The following is a 24,010-nucleotide window of genomic DNA, read 5'->3' on the forward strand; positions in this document are numbered from 1 at the left end:
GTTTTCTCCTTTTTCAAGAGAACTTCATTGGATAACTTTTGTGTTGTCTTGAACCTTCCTTTTTTAGAGAATTCAGTCTGGGTTATACTGTTCTGACCTAGGCTTCCTGAGAAAGCATAAATCCCAATCTTTGTCCCCCAAACCTTCTTTTATTTATACAGCTTCACAAACAGTCTGTGACGATTCCGACAGATGTCTGCTTAGGTTACCACAGTCTTTCAGAATACTGAAAGAATACTGTTGATAAACACCTACCTTATCTCCCTTGAAATGCTGCCAGAGATCTAACTACCAAATGCAGAACAAGGCCAAACTTAGCACAGAGTCAAACAGAACTTTTCAAAGCTTGAACTGGCCAGATGAACTAATTGATTCCTGCAAAAGCTCTCGCCCCATTATCTCCTCCTTTATGTTTTATGGGAGGAGCCAATCATCTCCAAGCCTTACTCTCGAGTTGACTCTGTTTTCTTAATTGTTCTTGCCTTCTGGCAGCTCTGCGTATGCGCACACTGGAAACAGGCTCCTACTGTTCTTCTGCCTCACTGATGTCAGACTCCAGAGGCTCTGGAGGCAGCAAATAACTACCAGATGACCTTGGTCCCCTCTCTGCCTCCGACGCAGAGCCCTTATCCAAGCCTCCCCCATGCTCCAGGACTGGCCAAAGTTCCTCCTCAACCTCCTCACTGTCCGACTCTGTTGCCAGCTCCGCAGGCCATCAGCAGACCACAACATATACTACAGAGATGGCATTGTCTGTGCTTGTGGATGATCCTGTATGTCTTGGCACCTTTTGATAGTGTCCTTCTAGAATGACTTGGCACACTTCTTTGCCAATTCTTTGGTGGTTCTCTTTTCTCTTTAGCCGATTCCAGCCAGTATTGAGGGAGCATAGATGTAACCTAGGTTCGTCTTATGTTGGGTGCCCCTGAGCTCCGCAAAATTGTCATATTTAATTCCTGTGCAATTTGGTGGTCCTGCTGGACTTGTGCCAAGGAGTAGGTGGTAGCCATGGCTAGGGGACTCTTTGCACAAATTTATCTTGTGCATCAATTGTACCCATTCCTGGACCAGGAGACCCTGCTCATGGTCCTTCATGCTATAGATACATCCCCTTTGGACTACTGCAATAAATTCACTATAGATGGAATTGCTACTGAAGACCAGTGAAAACTTTAACTGATTGAGAATGCAGTGATATATGCAATTTGAAATGCCTCCCACTTTGCCCATATTATATTGATGCTGGCAAGCTGCATAGCTCCCAGTTTCTTTACAATTTAAAATTCTGGCTATCACCTTCAAAGACCTGTATAGCATGGGGCCAGTTTATTTGCAGGACCACCTCTTGTGAGACATGTCCTTTATCAGTTGTTGTGGTAGGATCTAGGAAGCAAGCATTTTTTTTATAATTGCATTTTAACTAGCAGTGTATGCACTAACAGTAACCTTGAGAACTATTTGAAATAACTTTATTGATACTGACCTAGTGTGCTCTCATATATTTCAAAAAGCATGTCCCCTGACTTCGTGTATATGTGTTTATTTCTAGTTCTACAAACACATTTCTCTTATATCTGCAACCCAAACTGTTAATTGTTTATTTTCATTGCTGCAAATTAAAAATTATTTCCATTGATGGGAAGCAAATGTGTCATGTATTATGTAAAATTTTGCCCAGATTTCTGTGACTTTTATACATCTACAGCATGAAATAATTGATAATATGGCACTGATCTAGCTTTTCACATTTAATTACATCTATTGGGCTAAAAGCTCTAAAAGTTGTTAGTATTTTAAATCTTTCTACTTTTTGCAATTGATTTTTTTCTATTATTTTCCATCCTAATCAAAAAGACATTAACATGGACAGGAAATTAATCTAGCACTCTAGAGATTAATATTAATCTGATAATGCACTGTCCTCATGATTTCGGGAATCCTTTTTCTTACAGTGCATTATGGAACTAAATTTATAAGCTGTTGGGATAAAGGTTCCTTTGCTTGAAAAATAGAGCTCAAATTTCTTTCCCCTTTTTTTTCTCAGAGCAACATCTTTCCGTAATATTGCATATTTCAATTTAACATGTTAAAATTTTGAAGTGATTTGTATTCCAGCTGTACATTGATGAGGCTTTGGAAAATTCTCTAATTGCAATTTACAGAAGAATTAGAGTGTTGGAGTCCATCTGCTTGTATATTGTGGTGTAGGTGATTGTCTTGTTGCTACAAAACTATAAGTAAAATTGAGTCCTGAAATGTTATCTTAGTTAAATAAAAGAAGAAGAAAAAAGACTTATAGAAGATCCTAGCAATTGTTGAGCCATGCTCTGTTTTTACACTCAGGTTCAGCTAATGTATGTGGAATAATACACTTAGCTAATACAAGGTTAAATGCAGATGTCTTGGATTTGGAAGCCTCTGTAGAATCAAGTTAGCTGCAGTATTGTCCAAGGGGAAAAACCAGGAATTGCAAATGTCAGGATCAAATCAATAAGAAACCCAAAAGTTGTTTTACAAAATAAACTGAATTTACTGTGTGTGTGTGTGTGTGTGTGTGTGTGTGTGTGTGTGTGTGTGTGTGTGCGCGCGTTATGTCTGTTCAATTGAAGCTGTATGTAATTACAGTGAATTTAATGTTGGTAATGAAATATAAGAAAACTTTAACTATAAAAAATTATGCAATCTAAAGAGATGTCATTATCTTCATGTTTTGTTTATCAACAAAAATATATACTCAAATGATTGAAATGGATAGGTAGATTAAGAAAAAAAAATCCAGCAAAACAATTCTCATGCAAGTAACTCATACAGGTCCTCAATCTTTTGGCACACATTCAAATGTTATATTGGTGGGGGGATCGCACCTATTAATAAAATACTTGTCATAGTGCCATGACAAATCACAAAACTTGATATTTGAATCCACATCCTCCAGCCTAATATTGAAGAAAATATTCAGAATCTGATATTTCTTGAGAAAAATCACAGAATGACCCAATCATAGTAATAGTGATAAGAACTGAGTGTGGCAATGAATTTATGGGCCACACACAGCCTAGAAAAGATTTTAGTTTTCATCTGCATAATAGAACTTACTACGGTTTTTTAAAAGTTGTATAATATATATTAATTTCAGCAATAACAGAAATGCAGCTGTAGTACACAGAATGCCTATGTGAGAATCTAGAGTTTTCCAGATATTTTACAGCATCTACATAACTTTATTTAGCTGCCAAGTAATCCATGTAAAATCATTTGGAGGAATAACATTCTGCTGAATTGATTTCTACAGCACAAAATTATCTCTACAAGTTTGCTTTTTTTCCCATCAGGATATACTTATTTGGCCAGTTTAAACTGAATACTGTAGAGATTGCAAAGGCGATCATCCTATTTAAATGTCTTGTGAAAAAGTTGTTACAGAAAAACATTTGTGAGTTAGGTGGGGTCTACTATTAAACTTTTACTGATTTTTAAAAGGGCCTGTAAGTTCTAGATCTTTTCATTCTGAGCCTTAGCAACAGAAAAAAAATAGAAAATATTTTCCACAACACCCTGTGGAAAGCATTATTTGTGACTAACTAGAGATAGACATAAACACAGAGATGCATTTGTTACAATATGTATCCAGGGTGCTGATATTCTCTCCCTCTTCCCTTCCCTGCCCATCTATAAAACAGGAACTCTGCGTTTTTCATTCAGTAAATCTTCCCCTACTGTTTATGAAAGATAAAAAGAATCTAGGTTTTTGTGTAAGAAAAGGATTGATTAGTGTCATGTACATATGCGTTCACTTCTGTTTATGCAAGATAATAAGAGCATTAACATGGAGGTGGAATAATGGTGTTTATAATTCCATTGCCACTGTTTATATAAGATAAAAACAGTGCTTTTTTAAAAGTAAAATGCTAAGAGAACATTTGCTGTTATGTACATACATTAATTTTTCCCCACTTCTGTTTATAAAGTATGAGGATGAAAAAGTTTAACAAGTTGAAGTGAAGTCAATACTGTTTATAACATGGTTCTTGCTGTTTACCTAAGATAAATTAATTTAGAGTATGTAATTTCTGTCTCTTCAGAAAGGGGAATTGGGGTGACAGCATTTGGGCCTATATTGTGTACTTTTAGCAGCTTCAGAATTCTTTCCCTTATTAGGAGATATACAAGATATATGCTAAATCATGCCAGGCTGAGTATGATATGACTTCTTAAAATAAGGGACATGTTGAGATAACTTGCCAAGGAGCTATGACTTTCCAATCTTGTGATGCTCACATGTGCTCGGATAGAACTGTCTTCTTAGCAGCTAATATGTCCAGTTCCTTTAATTTCTGGAATGATATGAGTTGTAATCCTCTACTTCGGAAAACAGCCAGAGTGAGAAAAGGGCAGAAGAAACTAGCTTGCCACAGGGGTTTAAAAGATACAGGGACAATTACAGGAGAGCAGGAATAAAATCCAAAGTGGCTTGCAAAACAAAACAAATAAGCAAAAAGCCACCCTAAATACTCCATTGCCGTGCTTTGCTTCACAAATACTGTACATGTTCCATATTAAATAATTGTTCCCCTTTATCTGTTTTACAAGGGATGTGGTGGCTCAGTGGCTAAGACGCTGAGCTTTTCCATCAGAAAGGTTGGCAGTTCAGCAGTTTGAATCCCTAGTGCCTCATAACGGGGTGAGCTCCCGTTACTTGTCTCAGCTTCTGCCAACCTAGCAGTTCGAAAGCATGTAAAAATGCAAGTAGAAAAATAGGAACCACCTCTGATGGGAAGTTAATAGCGTTTCGTGCACCTTTGGCATTTAGTCATGCCAGCCACATGACCATGGAGACGTCTTCGAACAGCGCTGGCTTTTCGGTTTTGAAATGGAGATGAGCACTGCCCCCTAGAATCGGGAACAACTAGTATATATGTGAGAAGGGAACCTTTACCCTTATCTTATCTGTTTTATTGACACAGATTGTGCTTAACCTTATTAGTTCATTAAGTTTATTGAAACATATATTCACAGTACAGAATACAAATATTCCTTTCACAATTTAATGCTGAATATAAGGGAGAGTGGCACTTATGTGTAGTTTGACAAAAGCAATACAATTCTACTGGTAGAAAGTAAATATGTGTCTTCCTTCTTCTTCTTTCAAGATGTTATTGGGACACATAATTGAAGCAGTAGGAAGGTTTATACACAACTAAGTAAAAGCATTTTCCATAAACACTACTCATCAAACACTAAGTTTGTCATGCCAAGTAACTTATTAGCCACTTCTGTAAGGGATAGTTCCAATGTCTAACTTAGTAGCAGATCATATATCAAACCTGAATCAGCTAAAACTAGGCATGAAAAATGTGCCATATATTTGTGCATGTCATTTTTTCTTGAAAATAATTGGTATCAGAAATTAGAATAATCCCAAAATGAAAGATATGCATGTTTTTTCCCAGATTTAACCGTTCAACTGTTGATACCATTTTAATGTTGCGTGGAAGTCATTACTATTTCAATTAATGAATTGACATTACAGACTAGTTTTGTATAGATTATATTTATTTCTATTTATTTTGAAGCATTATTTATTATTTATGTAGCGTATGTCAGGGGTCCCCAACTCCCGGATCATGGTCCACTACCAAGCTGTGGCCAGTTTAGGACCAGGCCACAGAAAGTGTTGGGCAAGCGCAATGCACAAAATGTTTGAGGCACCGAACTGGCAGCAATGCCAGCAGCAACCCAGCCCTGGTCTGAAAGGTCCTGCTCTAACTTTTCAGACTGTAAAGCAGAAAGCAGGAGGTTTGTACTTTCAGGCTTGCATGATTAATGCCAGTCTTCACAGGTAAACCAGAAAGGAAATAAGATCAGATGAGCTAATTCTATTTTCATAAGGATACATTAACAGACTCTTGCAAGTCTGAAAGTACAAATCTATTGCCATCACCTTTACAGAGGAAACGATGGAAAAGGGCCCTTCTGAGCCATATCCCTACCCATTATGCAGCTGCCAACTATGCCCTGTCTTATCTGACAATAGCTTAGGAAGCATCTCTTCCCCTATTTCTCAAGGTCTTGTTCACACACCAACTGCTTATAATGCTTACATATTACTGTCTGATAGAAGTGCTAAAAGGTAAAATCTATATTTATGACCTACAGTTTGTTTTAATAATTTTTTTGTGGAGAATATACTAAAACCAGAGAAGAATGATCACCAAGTAATGAAGCAGATTATGGTCTGAATGATTTGAAGAAAAATAGGATGATTTATATGTACAATATCTTTAGTGTAAGATTTAAAACAAATTAATTTTTCACAACTAAATTTGAAGGAAGTAACAAGTAAGATAGAGTTAATAAATGGAATAATTAGAGTTTTATTTTCATTTCTGGGCACATGTAACTTTGCAGTTACTATAGATCCTAAAACAACAACCTGTAGGGATGGCAGCTTTCAAATTGATAGGCATTTTATTAAGAATCTAGTAAGAATTGGGATTTGCCAGATTCCATTTATCTGGACAAAAAAATATTTTTATGAACTATCCCAAGGAGATTGTCTAAAGAGTCTTACACTTAGTATCTAAATTAATTATAGTGCTTTTTTTCCCCTGAGCAACAACAAAAGCCACTTTGCACTTTTATATATTATGTTAAAGGGTTGTTTTTGTCATGAGCAGGTTTTATAAAAGCTTTTTCTGTTTCATCATTTGACAAGTGACTTCTACTAAAGTTTTCTGATCATCACATTTTTTAAACTTTTTCAGTTGCAGAAAACAGCAAACGTTACTGAGATACGTAGAAGCAAATACGAAGAGCTTTATCTGCTGTAAGGTAAGTCATGTATGTAGAAAGAAAGAAAATCCAAGTCCATTTCCTATAATCTCTGCTTTGAAAATGTTGAATTATCCTTGATCCTCGTGTCTATGATCCAGGTATCACCTGGACACAAGAACATCTGCTGCAGCAGTTAGAGCTGAATTGGGAATTAATACAATTCATGAATTAATACAATTCATGCACTATCCCAAATTAGAGCATATGACTACTGGTGCAAAGTCAATGAAATGGAGACAAATTCCCCAAGTTATATCTACTAGAGCAAATAAAATTACAATCCAAATCTCCTGGATCACCAAACTAACAAATTTTGTAAGAAGCTATGGCCTAACAGGAGGACAACTCAAAAAAAGAGCTGCCCAAAGAATTAAGGATATAGAAGCACAAAATGAAATAGCTATCCTTAGTAAGGTGAGTAATTTGTATAAGGGGGGGAGAGACAGGTACCTTGGTCTATATACCAAACAAATGACCCATTGGGATCCCTAAATCAAAATAACTTACCTTATGTGCAGCAAGAAGCAGAAAATAACATTTAACACAGAGCAGTACTTAAACAAAATGGTTTGGTTTAGATCTGCATATGTGAGGCTGATTGAGATAGATTGCAGGGGTGACACCGAAATATAATTTTATCATATTTTATCTATATCATAAATTATTGTATTCTATTCCAATTTCATTTTAGACTGTATTTATTCCAATTCCATTTTAAATTGTATTTTATCAAATTCCATTTTATATTGCTTTTATCAAATTGTTATAATAATTTGTTTCTAGAACTTTGCACTTTGATATGGCGCAAGGGCTAATTAATAAAGATTCAATATTTCAAGTCAATAGACATTGACATGAAATATCATACCATACCTTTTGGAAACTATGAAACAATTAACCTTAGTAACATTGCATTTCTTAAATTCTTTGTAAAAATATGCTAAAATTACTTCTTAATTGTTTTTCTTGGCTATTTTCTTGACTATTTAGTTTACATTGTAAAATATATTGTGCCTCTGAAAAACTGTATTTTTAAATATCTATTGTTGCAGATCCAGCTTTTCTCAAGCTGATAATGATTATTATATTCCCTTTTTCTGAATATGAAAAGGTCCACAAATGGAGAATAGTTAATACATTTTTAAACTTACACATTGATCCAGTGATTAACTTAAGTCTTGTTTACAAAAAATTAGTATCTTTGCATCTAACATTTTAATTTGTTAATCTAATACATTTCTATTCTTGATGAGCAAAAAGATTGACAGTAGATAGTATTTTTACTCCATTTTGTCCTAATGGTCAGCTGGCTTTAAGGCTTAATAAGTATTATAAAACTTTTAAAATTATGCAAAGTATGAAAAAAGAACATAGACATTCTCTCTCATATAACACTAGCACCTTAGAAATATATAGAAAACTTCTTTGGGGGAAAATTTAGGATACATTAAAATTACTGTTTGTAATATATTCAGGAAATTTATGGAAATTGCTGTCACAAAATATGATGACACATGCACAGGCTTAGATAGTTTTTAAAGAGTAGATCAGAAACCATATTTGGCCAATGCTTAGAAGTTAAGAAAGTCTAGGTCAAATTAGTATTTGGATGCACATATAAACCCCTCTCCTGGAGCAAACCAAGGCCTAGCAAGTTTGTATTTTGTTTCTCAGCTTACTATTACCACCAACCCTGTTTATGGCATTATTGTTGCACTCTTCCCTCCTGAATGGCCTGGTCATCCATGAATCTATAGACAAATTTCATTCCATCCCAAATGGTATCTCTGAAATATTTACATCCTTTGAAACCAGATGTTTCCCAGTACCTATTAGTTCTTTCCCTGATGTCACTTTAAATACTCATTTTTAAGTAGATGCCATGTTTCCATTTTGGTTCAAGGCCAATTCTCTCATTCAGAGAGTTTGTCTTATAGCAAAATGTTCTCCATATCTAATTCTACATACTAAATATCATCTCAACCATTGAGTTCATAATGAGTTCTGTCAGTCTGGCTGGTCTCTACATGGAATAGGTAACCTTTCTGAAAACTGGACTTCAATTTGCTACCTAGAAAAATAGCTTCTATGTCTGATCCTTTTAATTTCCCAGCATGATTGGTACTAGTGTGTATCACATTTATTAGTTCCTCCTCAATGCAGTTTAGATAGCTCATACTGTCTTATACCAACAATTGTCACAAATCTGTCTAAAATCTCTATCACTGATTAGTTAGTTGGTCAAGGAGTCACTTGAAACTATTAGCCCCTTTTCAGACTGTATGATCAACAGACAAGCAGACACATATATTACTTAACCAAAATAATATGTAAAAGGTAAAGGTTCCTCTCGCACATATATGCTAGTCATTCCCAAATCTAGGGGGTGGTGCTCATCTCCGTTTAAAAGCTGAAGAGCCCACACTGTCCGATGATGTCTCCGTGGTCATGTGGCCAGCATGACTAAATGACAAAGGTGCACAGAACACTGTTACTTTTCCACCAAAGGCGGTCCCTATTTTTCTACTTGCAGAAGCTGGAACAAGTAACGGGAGCTCACTCTGTTACATGGCACTAGGATTCAAACCACTGAACTACCAACCTTTCTGATCGACAAGCTCAAAGTCTTAACTACTAAGCCACTGTGTCCCATAAAGAATATATAACTCTGCCCAATTACTCAAATAAGCCTCCTTAGATGCTACTAATGTTGCAAAAGCTTGTCAGCTATCTTACCAAACTTCTATTTGATGCTGCTTTCTCCAAACCCTCAGGGAATACCAAATCTGTATGCTAGATTTAGGAACCTAAAAAAAAAAAAAAAGACAGCAGGGAAACTATTTCCATATTGTTGTTTTAGAAAACAGCATGGTTTTGACCTTGTAGTCTCTAGAAAAAATAGATCATCTGAAGGATTTTATCTTTTTTTAAACAAGGCTTGGAGTCAACAGTTGGCATGAAGGATGCTATCATCTATTTTTAGAGATGTGTTTGTTTGCAGAGGATTTTTTGTTGGTTTAATACTCACTAAAAAGCAGCAATTAAATGGAAACCCAATCCCTTCAAGTGGTCCTGTTACAGAAGACCAGTTACAAAGGACCGGAATGATGAAATGCTTCATGTACTTCATGAAGTCACAACAAAAGAGCTGTTCTGAACTTATACTGCAGCATTATAAAGGACAGAGTTGCATTTCAGTCTCTCAACAACTATTTCATGAATTCTATCCGAATACTTCAATACTGATAGGGCTCTTTATTTTTGATAGTCATGTTGGTTATAAGCAATCCCAGAATCAAAAGCTCGGTCTCCATGTTTAGTTAATGCTGGCCCTTAACGTTTCCATAACATCCATTTATGTAGACATTTTATCATGTTATTTAAATCATAATTCATAAATCAACTTCAAATCTGAATAATAAGGTTCATTGGGATCATCATGGTAATTCCAAAATATTGGGGGGGGATTTAAATGGTGAACAGCAAGCAGATAACGAAGGACAGATATATGTCCATGTAAAACATTCTGTTGCAGTATTATATGGATAATCTCATTGTGTCTTTGAACCCAATTGCAATTTCAATTTGAAACTAGAGCAACTGGAGAGTTATCATAGTTTTTTGATAATTTCAAGAAGCACCCATTCCTTTCCTCCCCTTTTAAGAAAATTAAGATACTGGCTAAAAGGGTACTTGATCATATAACTTTTTTTGTTTTTTATATTCACTAGAAATAGGTGTGAAATCTAACATATTCGCTGAATAGTGTACCCGACCAATAACTGGCTTTCTTCTGTTTTTAATGTGCATTTATTCAAAATAATTTGCTTTGGTGGCTCCTCAATATATTAATTTCTTAATATTAGACTATTTTGTACTGCTGCTTTACCCTTTGGTGCTTCCTTGAGTACTTCATAGCAGGTCAAAGGCTGCAGCATCTGTTGAGAGTAGATTTATCTGATGTGAGGGCCAGTTAGTTGCTAAGCAACTTTTCGATTTAGCAGCATTGAATGCAAAGCAGTTACTTTTTAATGCAAATAAGTATAAGAAGTGATAGGCGGTTGGCTGCTGCTGATGACACATACACAAATGAGTATCACACATAGTAGAAATGATTTTCAATTCCTGAATCACAAATCACATATTCACATTTGTGGTGAGTGTTCTGAATAAAGGAGCTGGCTTATATGTTAAAGCATACTACAGTATATGAAAATTGAGGAAACATACAGTATAGCTTCTCTGATTTTATTTGGAACTTATGCTTCTCTATTTTTGAAACAATTTCTCTTTCAGAAGGATGTGAATAAAGAATCTTATCTCTTGGTACGTCTGTTCCGTAAATAAGGTCTGAGGCTGCAAATGTTTATAGCTACTGATTCAGAAAGAAAAGTCCTACAGAGTTTTATTTCCTTTTATTTTTTTCATGCTTTCTAATGGAAAGTGTGTAATGTAAAAGGGAGGGATGTAACATTATTTGCAAACAAACTTAAAAAATAATAAATAGGAAAGTCTTATTCCTAAAAATTAAGCTTTTTGCAGGAAAAAGACTCAAACATGGGGTGCCACTATTTACCCAGGTAACAAATATTCACAAAAATAATTAGGAAAGTTTTCCCCCCCATCATTCAGTGCAATATAGCAAAAATACTGAATTACAAATAAATTTATGCTTTTTTATAAATACCTATGGAAAAATGTAGATTATAAAACACAAAATGCAATGAGGTGAAAAGTGAGTGAAGGTTATTTAAGCAGCATTTACTTTTCACAGATATAACAGCTTATTGATTGGAAGAACAAAGTCCTAGTTAGCCTTGTTTTCCAGCTTATGCTCAGTTTATTTCCCTTTTTAAAACCAGTAGCAAAAAAATTCTACATGGGCCATTATCGTCACTGGCTAATGAACAGTGTCTCTCTGTGTGTATGTGTGTGTATGGTCTTTCCTGTACTGAAGTGCCACAGAAATGTCCTTCTAGATTCTGATCACTGTAATAACTAATTTCAAGGAATCATTAGTGAGAGTTCAAACAATATCCCATAATGAGTATGTTGTGAAAAAAAATGGCACAGTTTATTCTGTGATTCATATTCATATGGAAATAATGGGTTGCAAAATAACATTGACATTTTTCTTGTACCGTACAAAATCATTGCAAGCACTGTTAATATTTTGCCTAACAAATCTTGGATAAACCTTTTAAAATATTTTATTCCAGATACAGTTCACGTACAAAATTGTGGATCTAGGTTGTTGCATAGTAACTCTGGCATAACCAAAGTGTGTTTAGGATTGTTTAAGGCTTGTATTAACAGACATCAGATTATGGGATCTGATAAGTGAGTTAGTTGCTACCTTCTGTTAACCATGGTAATTTGTTATGTTCCTTATCCATTTTCATCATAGACCTAGAGTTGCTGAACAGTCTTTTTTTTGTTTTGTTCCTGGATTGTTTGGTTCTTCTTGAAATCTCTGTGTCCTCCTTGGAACTATCTCCATACTGATAAATGTCTGCCCTGTTTCCCTGAAAATAAGCCCTCACTGGATAATAAGCCCAACTGGGCTTTTGAACGCATGTGCTAAAATAAGCCCTTCCCCAAAAATAAGCCCTCCCCAAAAATATTGCAACACAGCACCAGCCACGAGTTGACCATGCTCACTGCCTCCTGCACCTAAAAAATAATAAGTCCTCCCTGAAAATAAGGCAAGTGCTTATTTGGGGGTCAAAAGAAAATAAGTGTCTTATTTTTAGGGAAACACAGTACCTTATTTTTTTTGTTCCTTCATAACATTGAACTTTTAACAGCTAAATGTTGAAAAAAATAAGACTTTTATTATTCTTACCATTGATATATATATATATATATATATATATATATATATATATATATATATATATATATATATATATATATATATATATATATATATATATATATATATATATATATATATATATATATATATATATATATATATATATATATATATATATCATATATATGTAGGTATATATACAGGTTATGGTGTATTCGGGTCTTTTCCCGTGTAAGATACATACATACATACATACATACATACATACATACATACATACATACATACACACACACACACACACACACACACACACACACACACACACACACACTTTTTAACGTATATTATTAGCATATTCCCTAGAAATGTATGTCTCCACTGAACTATCTTTATAGATAGTCCTCAATTTAGGACTATAATGGAGCCTGGAATAACAGTCATAAATCAAGTCACTCACTTGATGTGATTTTACTACCTTTTATTGCAGCAGCTATAAAACAAAATCAGTGGTTGTAAGCAAGTTCATTCATTCCTATGGACCTTTTTGACTAGACTGGTTTTGAATAGTAAAACTTGAAAACGGAATAGTAAATCATAATCACTTGAAGATGGAACACTGTCTATAAAAGTTGGTTGCCAAGGGTAAAAAATGTGATTTTGTGACCATGGAGGACGCTGCCATCACTCCAGAACTGGGTCATATGCCTTTGGGTAGGGTCAGTTGTAATTTTGAATGGTTGCTAAATGACTTGTCATTAAGTGAAGACTATCTGTTCTTGAGCATAGGAAACAAAACTGTTCATTCCTTATTTCTTTGTCAACAACTGTAAATTCATGTAACATGTTTAACATTAAATTTCTCTTAATATTTAATATTAATTTTCACTTTTACTTTTATAATGAGCTCTTTTATTTCTTACATATTAAATAGATGTAGATAGGGGAATCCTTGTCTGTCCTTTTGTTATAATAGACTATTCTATTTTTCCAAACTCAGTTCTTACCATTCTTGCTTATTGTAAATATTATTCAGAAGAATAGGCTGTGCTAAGCCATTAGCTGTTCTTGATGATATGCACAATTAAAGTCCTGCTATTTTCCATACAACAAAAGTACATTCCTTTTATATTATCTTGCTTTTTTATATATCTTACATTAGCTATGTGAATTCACATCCTGTTGTCTTTTCTCAAATCTTTCTGTTCATTTGGCATATTTCACTCAGTGTACTTTTTACTTCTTATGAAAAACTTTATGTTTTAGTTATGTGAGGAACTTTATGTAACAATTTAATAATTCACTGGTGAATAGCCAACTAAATGGTTATATTTTTAGGGAAATGATTGGTGCCCTCCTACAAGTTATGTTTTTAATCATTTTATTGTTAGTGATTTTGCACTTTTGGGGAATCTTTTCAGATGTTTTTATTCTTTTGTGTTTTTGTAGACTGCCTAGAGTCACAGCAGTAAGATGGGCAGCTATATAAATTTAATAAATGTTACAAATATGAATAAAATAACTACAATGCCTTCTACATAGGGCTGCCCTGAACAGCATTCTGCTATGTGTGGTCAATTATGTCAAATATATAACACTGTAAAACCGCTACTGCGTAAGCTTGGTTACCAATGTGTTGGTGCAATTCATGGCTGTCACCTTTAAAGCTCTATGTGGCTTATCTGAGGAACTGTCTTTTTCCAAAAGTCTCTACCCCTCCAATTTGACATAGCAGATTGAACCTGCTGCAGATCAATTCAGTCTGAGAGTGTCAGCTGGCAGTAGCCTCTGCTATGTGCAATATCCTCTGCTCACTGATTAGATTGACCCTCAATCCTGTTGGCCTTTTATAAGACCTGGTTGTGTTCCTGAGCCTGGGGTGCTGAATGTATTAAGCACCCCATTTCTTGGTTTTATTGTTAAGTGGCCCAGCATGTTGACTGTTGTATATATTTATTTGTGATAATTTTAATTGCTTTAATTGTTTTTAAAATGAATTCTATTGTTTTAATTGTCCCAAAAGTGCTTTTTCAGGAGGCAACTGGACTTTTCTGTTGTTGTTTTTCTTGGAAGATATTTAGCTTCTCTTCCAAAAAGCTTCTTCAGCTCTGACAGGATGGTGGGGAATGGAAGGATTTATATTCCTTGCAGACAGCTGGTCATTTGCATCCTTGGGAGACCGCCTTCTGCCAATTACCTCCTCTCGACCCATAAGATCCCACAGATTAGGCCTCCTCCGAGTGCCATCTGCCAGCCAGTGTCGGCTGGCAACTACGCGGAGGAGAGCCTTTTCTGTAGCAGCTCCGACCCTCTGGAACGATCTCCCCGTGGAGATTCGTACCCTCACCACCCTTCAGACCTTCCGCACAGCCCTCAAGATCTGGCTATCCCGCCAGGCCTGGGGGTAAAGATCATAGTTTGCCCCCGCCCGAATGTTGAATGAATGTTGTTTGATCTTAACTACATATTGTATTTTTATGTTATTGTACGTCTTCCCTTCCCATAAGTTGTTAGCCGCCCTGAGTCCCCTCAGGGAAAAGGGCGGCCTATAAATAAACGCAACTACCAACTACCAACTACTACCTTTTAGAAGGTCATTGAAGCACTTGGAGGTTTATCTGTGTCTTAAGAGTCACCTGAGTGATGCTCCTGTTTCCTGTAGTCTGCCGTTTTTTCTCTCTGGAAATCCATTCCTACTCCCACACCATTCAAAGGGTGTCCATTCCAAATTGTATAGCTAAAAGTCTGTAGAGATTGTCAGTCTCTACAGGATTTTAATTATTTCATACTTTTGGAGGCATTGATTGAGAGGGTCAGCTATACAAATTGAATAAATAAATTCACATATTCTCTTCCATCTCCCTCTTTGGTCTGACTGTATTCACGCATTGTTTCCAATTTCTGGCTATATTATTTGATTATATATTCATTATTACAGAGCTGTTAGAACTTTAATGGACACATTTCTTAAACTTTAATTTAATAGGCATTTTATCTGCTGGTGGTACCTGTTTAACACTGGCCCTATTGATTCAAATATATTACTATTTAATACAGTTTGGAAAAACATATCCTTTCTCTAAATTGGTTTTATTACATAACACTCTTTGTAAAGTTTCAGTATATTATTTGTATATTCTTTAAACCTAATTTATGTCTATTATACCTCTTTTATAACAATTCCTGAGTACTCCTACCCAACCTATACATTTTTCTCTGCTTTTTTCTGATATTAACAATACCTACTATGATTGTACTGTATCCTAGAACCTATTCCAACTTATAATACCAGCTTAAGTGGTTCAATAATTAGATTCAAATTCAGAAGGTTTTTTTGAGAAAAGAATGGCTCCCCCCCATTAAAATGTAGCAGAGTGCCACCTAGAATATAAGGAACACTAGTTTTCTCCTCAAGTGTTGTACTTACGGAGAAATCTGTGGTAGCAAACAAGCGGTGATAGAAATGGAAGTAGAAATGATAGTCTAAATGTCATACAATACCCATCCTGAATATATTTTGGAAAAAGGTGGTGTTTTTCCAGTGATCGGCTGCAATTTTTAATAATACATTTTTCACATTGGCTGAAAGCTGCAGGAGCCATGACAAGACCATTCTCTTTTGTTCTCATCCTTACTCACTTTATTTTTCTCCTTTTTCTTAGCATCCGTTAATTTAACTTTCACCCACTTCTCTGGCACTTGAAAACAATTATTTTCACTTTTTTTCCAAGCAGTTTCTATAGCATCTCTCAATTCTCTAGTGAGATTTATACTTATTTCTGCAAGACTCTTACATGTTCTTTCTATTGTTGTTTTGGGTTTGCATTCATTTTGCTTATTACTTCGCTTTTCTTCCATGTCTGTTCCTCTCAAGGTATACTTAAGATATTACCAAAAAATAACCTAGCCCATTTCTTAAAAGAAAACTTCTCATCATCCTTGCATTCTAACTAATTATTTCCATCTTATGTCATAAGCAATCAAATCTACCTTGATTTTACATTCATTCCTTTGCCATGGATATAGACAGTTACATTCATAGTATACAAAACTGAAGTTTTCTATGTAGATACTTAGCAACAATCACTGCTGTTATTCATTCATTTTTTCCAAGCTTTCCAATCACTTTTTCTTTACAGGTAATCCTTGATTTAACACAGTTGTTTAGTGGCTCCTCGAAGTTACAATGGCACTGAAAAAAGTTACTTATGACCGTTTTTCACACATACAACCATTGTAGCGTCTTCATGGTCACATGGACAAAATTTAGATGCTTGGCAGTTTAGTCATATTTATGATGATTGAAGTGTCCGGGGATCAGGGGTGGGTTCCTGCCAGTTCTATCCTCTTCTATAGAAGAGGTTCCACAAATCTACCATGCCATTTAGAACTGGTTTCTAGCTCCCTCCTCCCCGCTGTCTGTACCATGCTTGCCCTGCCCACCTCTCACTGATTGGCTGGCTCAACAATCGCCCTGCCAACCTCTAAGAATTCTATCTAAACCTTAAAGTCTTAAAGCTGTCGAGTTTGAACATCCATGGGTATTTTTTTCTAAAGGGTTAGGGGTGCAAGGGTCTTGTAACTTGACAGTTTTAAGACTTGTGTGCTTCAAATGCCAGAGTTTCTGAGCCAACATTTTGGTTGCTAAGCAAAAGCATTGTTAAGTGAGTTTCACCACATTTTACAAGTTAGCCACGCCAACCCAGTCACATGACTGCCAAGCCACCCCTTCCCAGTCACATGGCCAGCAAGCCATTCCCACCCGGTCACATGGCCAGCAAGCCATTCCCACAAAGCAGGCCACACCTACAGAAGAGGTTCTAAAAAATTTTGAAACCCACCACTGCCTGGGATCATTTGCAACCATCTGACATGCAAAGTCAATGGGAAAGCCTGATTCTCTAAACAGCCATGTTACTAACAGTTTTAAGACTTGTGTGCTTCAAATGCCAGAGTTTCTGAGCTAACATTTTGGTTGCTAAGCAAAAGCATTGTTAAGTGAGTTTCACCACAGTGATTCACTTAACAATTGGGGCAAGAAAGTTTGTAAAATGGGGCAACGTTCACTGAACAGATGTCTCATTTAACAATAGAAATAGTGGGCTCAATTGTGGTTGTAAGTCCAGGACTACCTGTACTCTCACATTCACATTTCTTGCATCTTTTCTTTTTACTTCATTTCACAATCAGTATATATAATAGTTTCAATTAATTCAATAATTTATTATGTTTATATATATTATTCTTACATTGCAATTTACAATCTTCCATATGTTGTGGCGATCAACCTTGATCTCCACTGCCCTTAATGTTTTTAGTCTATCAAAGTGTTAACATTATGCTTTTTAGTAAGGACCTTGCAAGATAGCATACCAATATGAAGGATCAGGTGGTATACTAATGCTCAAAATAGCTCGCTTCTAAAAAATTACATCTTTTTTTCTTCTTCACTCTTTTAGGCTGCATAAAACTATTCAGTTTATTGATCACTTCATGCATTTAATGAAGTGGGTTCTGTCCCAGAAACGATTAAACCAGAATAAATGCATTATGGTTTATGATGCAGTAGATGATTTTTATACTGAATATAGACTGGGTTGTGTACTGACACCATTTTTTCCTATGTCGGTGATTATTTTCTTTCTTTTCTTGTTATTACTGTTCTTGTCCATTAAAGTCAATTTGCCCTGTAAATTAATGTGTGTGGCAAACTAAAAATATAAGAAAATGATTCTTCATGATATATTTTAACTGTTTTGTTTTTGTACTTTGAATGAAAAACATTAATAGCTAATAATTTTAAATACTAAATCATAATATGGTTCCTTTCTACGTGTACTCAGCAAATTACATTTGTGTTTTTAACCACAACATAGGACAAGCATTAAAAGGTGCTAATAACAGTGGTAGAATTCAGAAATTATTGTCTTTATATCAAGAAGTTAGTAATATATGTATAATATATGCCCATATCTATATGGTAAGACTTTGTTGAATTGTGGGTTCAATCTTCTTTAAAAAATAGAACCTTAGCAACATTAAATAAAGCTTTGAATGGTTCTTATTTCCTGTAGATATTTTATGACCCCAAATTTTTAGGTAAACTATTTTAATTTTTTTTAAATGCCATTTAAGATATTCAATTTTATCTGAATGATGTGAATTTTACTTCCTCCCAACATCGTATAGCTAAGAAAACTCAGCTTACTAACCCGTGCCAGAACATCTCTTGATGTAATTGAAAAATGATTCTTTTAAGAATATTATCAGACTATGCTGGCTATGCTATTTTACTTATGGGGAATCTTTATACTCTCAAAGGAAAGGATAATTACTAATAAGAACCAATCAACTAATGAGTTAATTCATCTCCCAGGGTCATTTTCTCACATTAGTAACCTATTTATATGAATTACTGGACCTTTAGAGTAATTACCTTATTATTAATAATAAATAACAAGCAAAATTTCAATTATTGTGTTTATTAAACTATCATAAAATCTACTCAATGGTACAGTGTGTGCACAAAGTTTTCATGCTTTTACGGCTTCTACTATTTATCTGATTTTTATGAAAACGTAATGCTAAATTTCATTAATTTTACTTTTGTCTTCAAATATCATATTTTGAAAGTCATGCCCTATACGAGTTTCTTAAAAGGATCTGGGATGGATTTATTTACTAAACATTTTCCCAAATTTCAGTGACTACTTTAGTAGAAAAATGTTGTCTCCTACTGTAGGATAATGCAATGAGGAAGACAGTAAACTCAATGTAGATTAGTCCGTACAATGTATTTGTCATATTCCATTTCTACCTCCTCAAGGTACAAACAACAACAAACAGCATATCATTTAAAATATGTTTTACAAATATGCACCCTATGTATATTTTCTCTAAATTCACTTTAAAATGTTTATTTTTTTTATCTTGTGCTAAATCTGCATTTCGGTGTATTTTTGTTTAATGCTAATTTCTTCAGCATTTGAGCTGAAAATTACTCCAAAATTCCAAAAGGTTTTACAATACATTTTATATAGTGATATTTCAGTTCACTTAAAATATGAAGAGTATAAAATACTTGAATATTATTGCTTCTATATAATAGTAATTTCTCTTACACTCTGATATGTTCCTTTTATACCATCTTTGTGATGCCTGAGAAATAATAAGCCTTCATGGTCCTATTCCAACATGCTTGCTGGTTATCTTTTTATCAAGTTTGCCTCCTTTTTATCAAGTTTGATGCCTTTTTGTAGTATTGATTATTCAGGTTGATGAATGCTTTGGGATGTACGTTGAGCTTTATTTCCTTAATATGGCTTTAGAGACTTCATTAAATTTAATATTTATTTCAAGCGCTTTCAAATATCAGTTGAGCCAATGGCTACTCTTCTGCTAAGAGTAACAAAATGAGCAAACTAAAAGTAACAAAGAGAATATTAGGAAATACGTAATAAACTTCTTTATAGCTGGGTGTTTTTGCAGGTTTTTTTTTGCAAGCAGTGCCATTGTAAATTATAATTAACAACTATCATGTCACTATGTTAAATCAAAATACTTATACCAAATGTAGGAAATTGACTTCTGAGTAAAGAAAAACAACTCCTTCTGGTGTTTTCTTGAAGCAACCGTTATTCATCAGGTCCTTCCCCCCCACCCCCCAACTTCCTTCCTGCAGAAGCAGAGAATATGATGTTTCTGCAAGAATTCTGTCTAGGTCTTTGATGCTTTTCTCAAAGGTGCTTTGCATAGAGACTTTCTCTTGATTGAGGATTCTTTTTAGACAGCTGGAAATTCCTGATGGATGTTAATTGGAGTTCAGTTTGAAGATACAGAACTGTTTTTATTGCATCTGTCTTTCATTGATTTCTGTGAAAACCATAATTAGACTTTTTTGTGGGTGGAGATAGCCAAGGAATGTTTCAGTTCAGTGCCTTCATCCATTTAAAGATGGACTTTACATGCCTTTGTTTTTCTTAAAGCTATAGCAGCCATTTTTACAATCAGAGTTCTATTACTTTCTAACTAGGTTTTTGAGTTCAATGTTGGAGATAAATAAATACATATTGATTCATCATCATACTATTACATACGTAATAAGTATCTAACATTCAATAAGAAGTTAAAAATAGTTCCATCTTGTTAATTAGATGAAAAATTACATATATACAGGTATATTTGCTGAAGCTGAATGCAATTTCTTTTAATTATTTGGATGATTATATTAATTAAAATAAGATTTATATAGTATTAGATTTATTTGGAAATTTTGAAAGAAAAATAATGAATGTTGGGACTGTTTTCAGGATTAATAGGATGTCTGTTTTGCAGATGTATTCCTTCATAGCTGAATATGACTCTAAATATTCAAATCCAGTGTTTTCCAACCTTGACAATTTTATTACCTATGGATTTCCATTCTCATAGTTCAATTTCCTGAACTGTATTGGGAGTTGGAATCCACACATCTTAAATTTGCTAACATTGAGAAACATTATTCAAATCTGATTCTGTAATTGTTATATCACAAGTTCGTCTTCTTTTCATATTACTGGTATTGTAATACCAAAAAAAATCTTCTCTCGAAGTTGGTGTTTATTGTTCCTAAATCATTTAATGTTGGTTTTAATTTGGTTTCATATTTCAAAACTGGCATCTCTTTTTTTCAGCTTCCTTTGAGCAGCAGTAAATGGATAATTTCCACAGAACAGTGCTACTGATGGGCATAGACAGGCATTGATGCTGTTTATAAAGATCACCAAGCTGCCTTAAAAAGGTTCTTCGTAATTTTGATTTTAATATGATTTGGAAGCAAGTCCATCTTGTTTCAGCTGTACAGCTTATATAACATACATACATATTTGTCTCTAGTTGGCGTTGGTGTGGAAATCCTAATTGTGATTTCTACCACAATTAGTTTTGATTACTTTGCTTTAAATTGACATAGATGAACTTCTAGTACCTCTTTCTCTTATTTTCTTACTAGTTGCAACGTTTGATTAATCATTAATTTATGCAGCTACAATGTGCTTATTCTGTGCTCTTCATGCTGGCTGTTTCTGCTCCATTGAATGTAAGATTGGGGGGCCAAACTTAATGTTAATGCATAACGTATCTGGCTTTGGATTGTTATTAATTTTCCATGGTTCTGGACACATTTAAAATAGAAAAAAAGGGATCTCTTTATAATCATCTCTGATTTTCTGGAATATTTTATACTACAAACACTCAAACACTCAAACAATGTAAGGTGGCCTACAATTTGCATATATTAAAACATCATAAAAATCAATAAAACATCCAAATATTTTAGCAGTCTCTGTTGAACAATCCTAAGATGCCCTGTGGAAGAGAATGATTTTGGTCTGCTTCCTAAAAAGTAAACAGTTGTGGGCCATCCTGAATAAAGAGGATGGATTGTTTTAAAGAGAAGTGGTTGTCACCGAGAATGCCCTTTCTTCTTTTTAAAGAAATATTCCTGATTCAGTCCTCCAGTTATATTTCATCTTTTTTTCTTAACTATTTTTTTGGGTGGTTCCCTTTATTACTTGCCTCACCAGTAAATAGCTGAACATTGTTCATAGTCTTTGGTGTTATTAAGAACATAGTGGAATGGCTTTGAATTCCTCCAATACAGCATCCTCACTTCATGTTTATTGAATATAACTTCTGAAAATTATACTCCAAATGAGGTCTTTTATTATTAATGTTTTTATTAAACTTCATAATATAAAATGAAAATGAAAATAAATATAGTAGGAAAACAATAAAGGAAAGGAGGGAAAAAGAAGTGTAAAGTAAAGGTAAAGGTTACCCTCACACATATTTGCTAGTCATTCCTGACTCTAGGGGACAGTGCTCATCTCTGTTTCAAAGCCAAAGAGCCAGTGCTGTCCGAAGACATCTCTGTGGTCATGTGGTCAGCATGACTAAACACTGAAGGCGCACGGAACACTGTTACCTTCCCACCAGAGGTGGTTTCTATTTTTCTACTTGGCATTTTTACATGCTTTCGAACTGTTAGGTTGGCAGAAGCTGAGACAGTGAATGGGAGCTCACTCTGTTATGCGGTGCTAGAGATTCGAACCACTGAACTGCTGACCTTTCTGATCAACAAGCTCAGCATTTTAGCCACTGAGCCACTGTGTCCCTACCATAGAAATGTAGGATGGCAAAGAAAAGAGCTTTCCTTTTTAAAACTTTTTTTCAGCACAGTAAAATAAAAATAGTAAGGGACAGCCTCAGCTTTTTTTTTTTACAAACTTACTATACTACAAATTTCTAGAACATAATCCAAATGAAATATTTATAAAATGAGGTGAATATTGCTTCATGACAGGACACACTGTGCAAAAAACAGGAGAGACAATATGCTAGAAACAGAGAGAGTAAACAATCATTTATGACATCAAAAGAGCAGAATTGTATGCAATGTATTTGTACTATTCCTGCATTATCAATAGTTAGTTGTGAAATTTTTTAGAGCTGATGGTTACCAGTTAATAAGTAGACAAAATGAAATTTTAATTTTAGCTTAGGTTAACGTTTAGCTTAGGTTAATTTCATTAATATTTGCTTTTTACAAATAAAAAAATCATTGTAGCATCCTTCTCAAGCTACCTTTCAAGGATGGCTGTCATTTATTCTATCATATAAGTAGGGAAGGAAGTTACAGAAAAATGAAGTTTTGAAATAATTTGACAAGTCTGAAAAGTGTAGTGCCCATCAAATACATTATATTTTTATCGTCTTCAGGAATCTTAATAATAATCTTGGACCATTCCACTGCTAAGAGTTTGTTTGGAATGACAGCTTTAGCATTTTATTAAAGTATAGTAAACTGTCAGTTGTTTAATTACTGTTTTGTCAATAGCGTAACCCAATTCAAGTATCTTTAATATTTTCTATTATTAATATGAAAAATTATATTAATCAGATACTGTAAAATAAGATACACTTATTGATGCTTGATAAATTTGCTTACAGAGATCAAGAAGTAGAAGATATTTTAGGAGTGACACAGGAAGGGAAGAAAGAAGAGAGGGAGGGAGGAAGGGAGGATATTGACTTTAGTAAGCTTATTTGCACTTTCACCTGTTAACTAACTCTGAAAAGCTTATTGTTAGGTCACATTTCCAAAATATATCTGCAGTCCAATATTTGGGGAGAGCTTAATAGGTTTTAGAGGTTGTGTTAAGCATTTAGCCAGGCATGAGCTTCTCTAGCTGAAATTTAGCGCTACAGAACAGTTGACTTTATTGTTGCGGTACTGGCCTATCTGCTAAGCAGCAACATCCCTACTTGGGTTGCTAGATTTCATCACCAGGTTGACAGTGGAACTTCAAAGCTTGGAAT

General features: G+C 34.6%; 1 protein-coding gene across 6 annotated transcripts in view; it reads left to right on the forward strand.

Annotated features, from left to right (window-relative positions):
• ZBTB20 (zinc finger and BTB domain containing 20) overlaps positions 1-24,010 on the forward strand; it is a 513,951-nt gene that overhangs the window by 350,400 nt on the left and 139,541 nt on the right. For all 6 annotated transcript variants that reach the window (XM_087721324.1, XM_087721325.1, XM_087721323.1 and 3 more), the window contains one exon: positions 6,765-6,831. The gene's annotated coding sequence lies outside the window, so the exon portion shown is untranslated. The remainder of the gene's footprint in view (positions 1-6,764; positions 6,832-24,010) is intronic.

The sequence above is a fragment of the Thamnophis sirtalis genome, unplaced genomic scaffold, assembly GCF_051295495.1.
Source record: "Thamnophis sirtalis isolate CommonGarterSnake01/CBP01778 unplaced genomic scaffold, rThaSir2_p1.2 scaffold_8, whole genome shotgun sequence".
In the NCBI taxonomy this organism is placed as follows: Eukaryota; Metazoa; Chordata; class Lepidosauria; order Squamata; family Natricidae; genus Thamnophis; species Thamnophis sirtalis.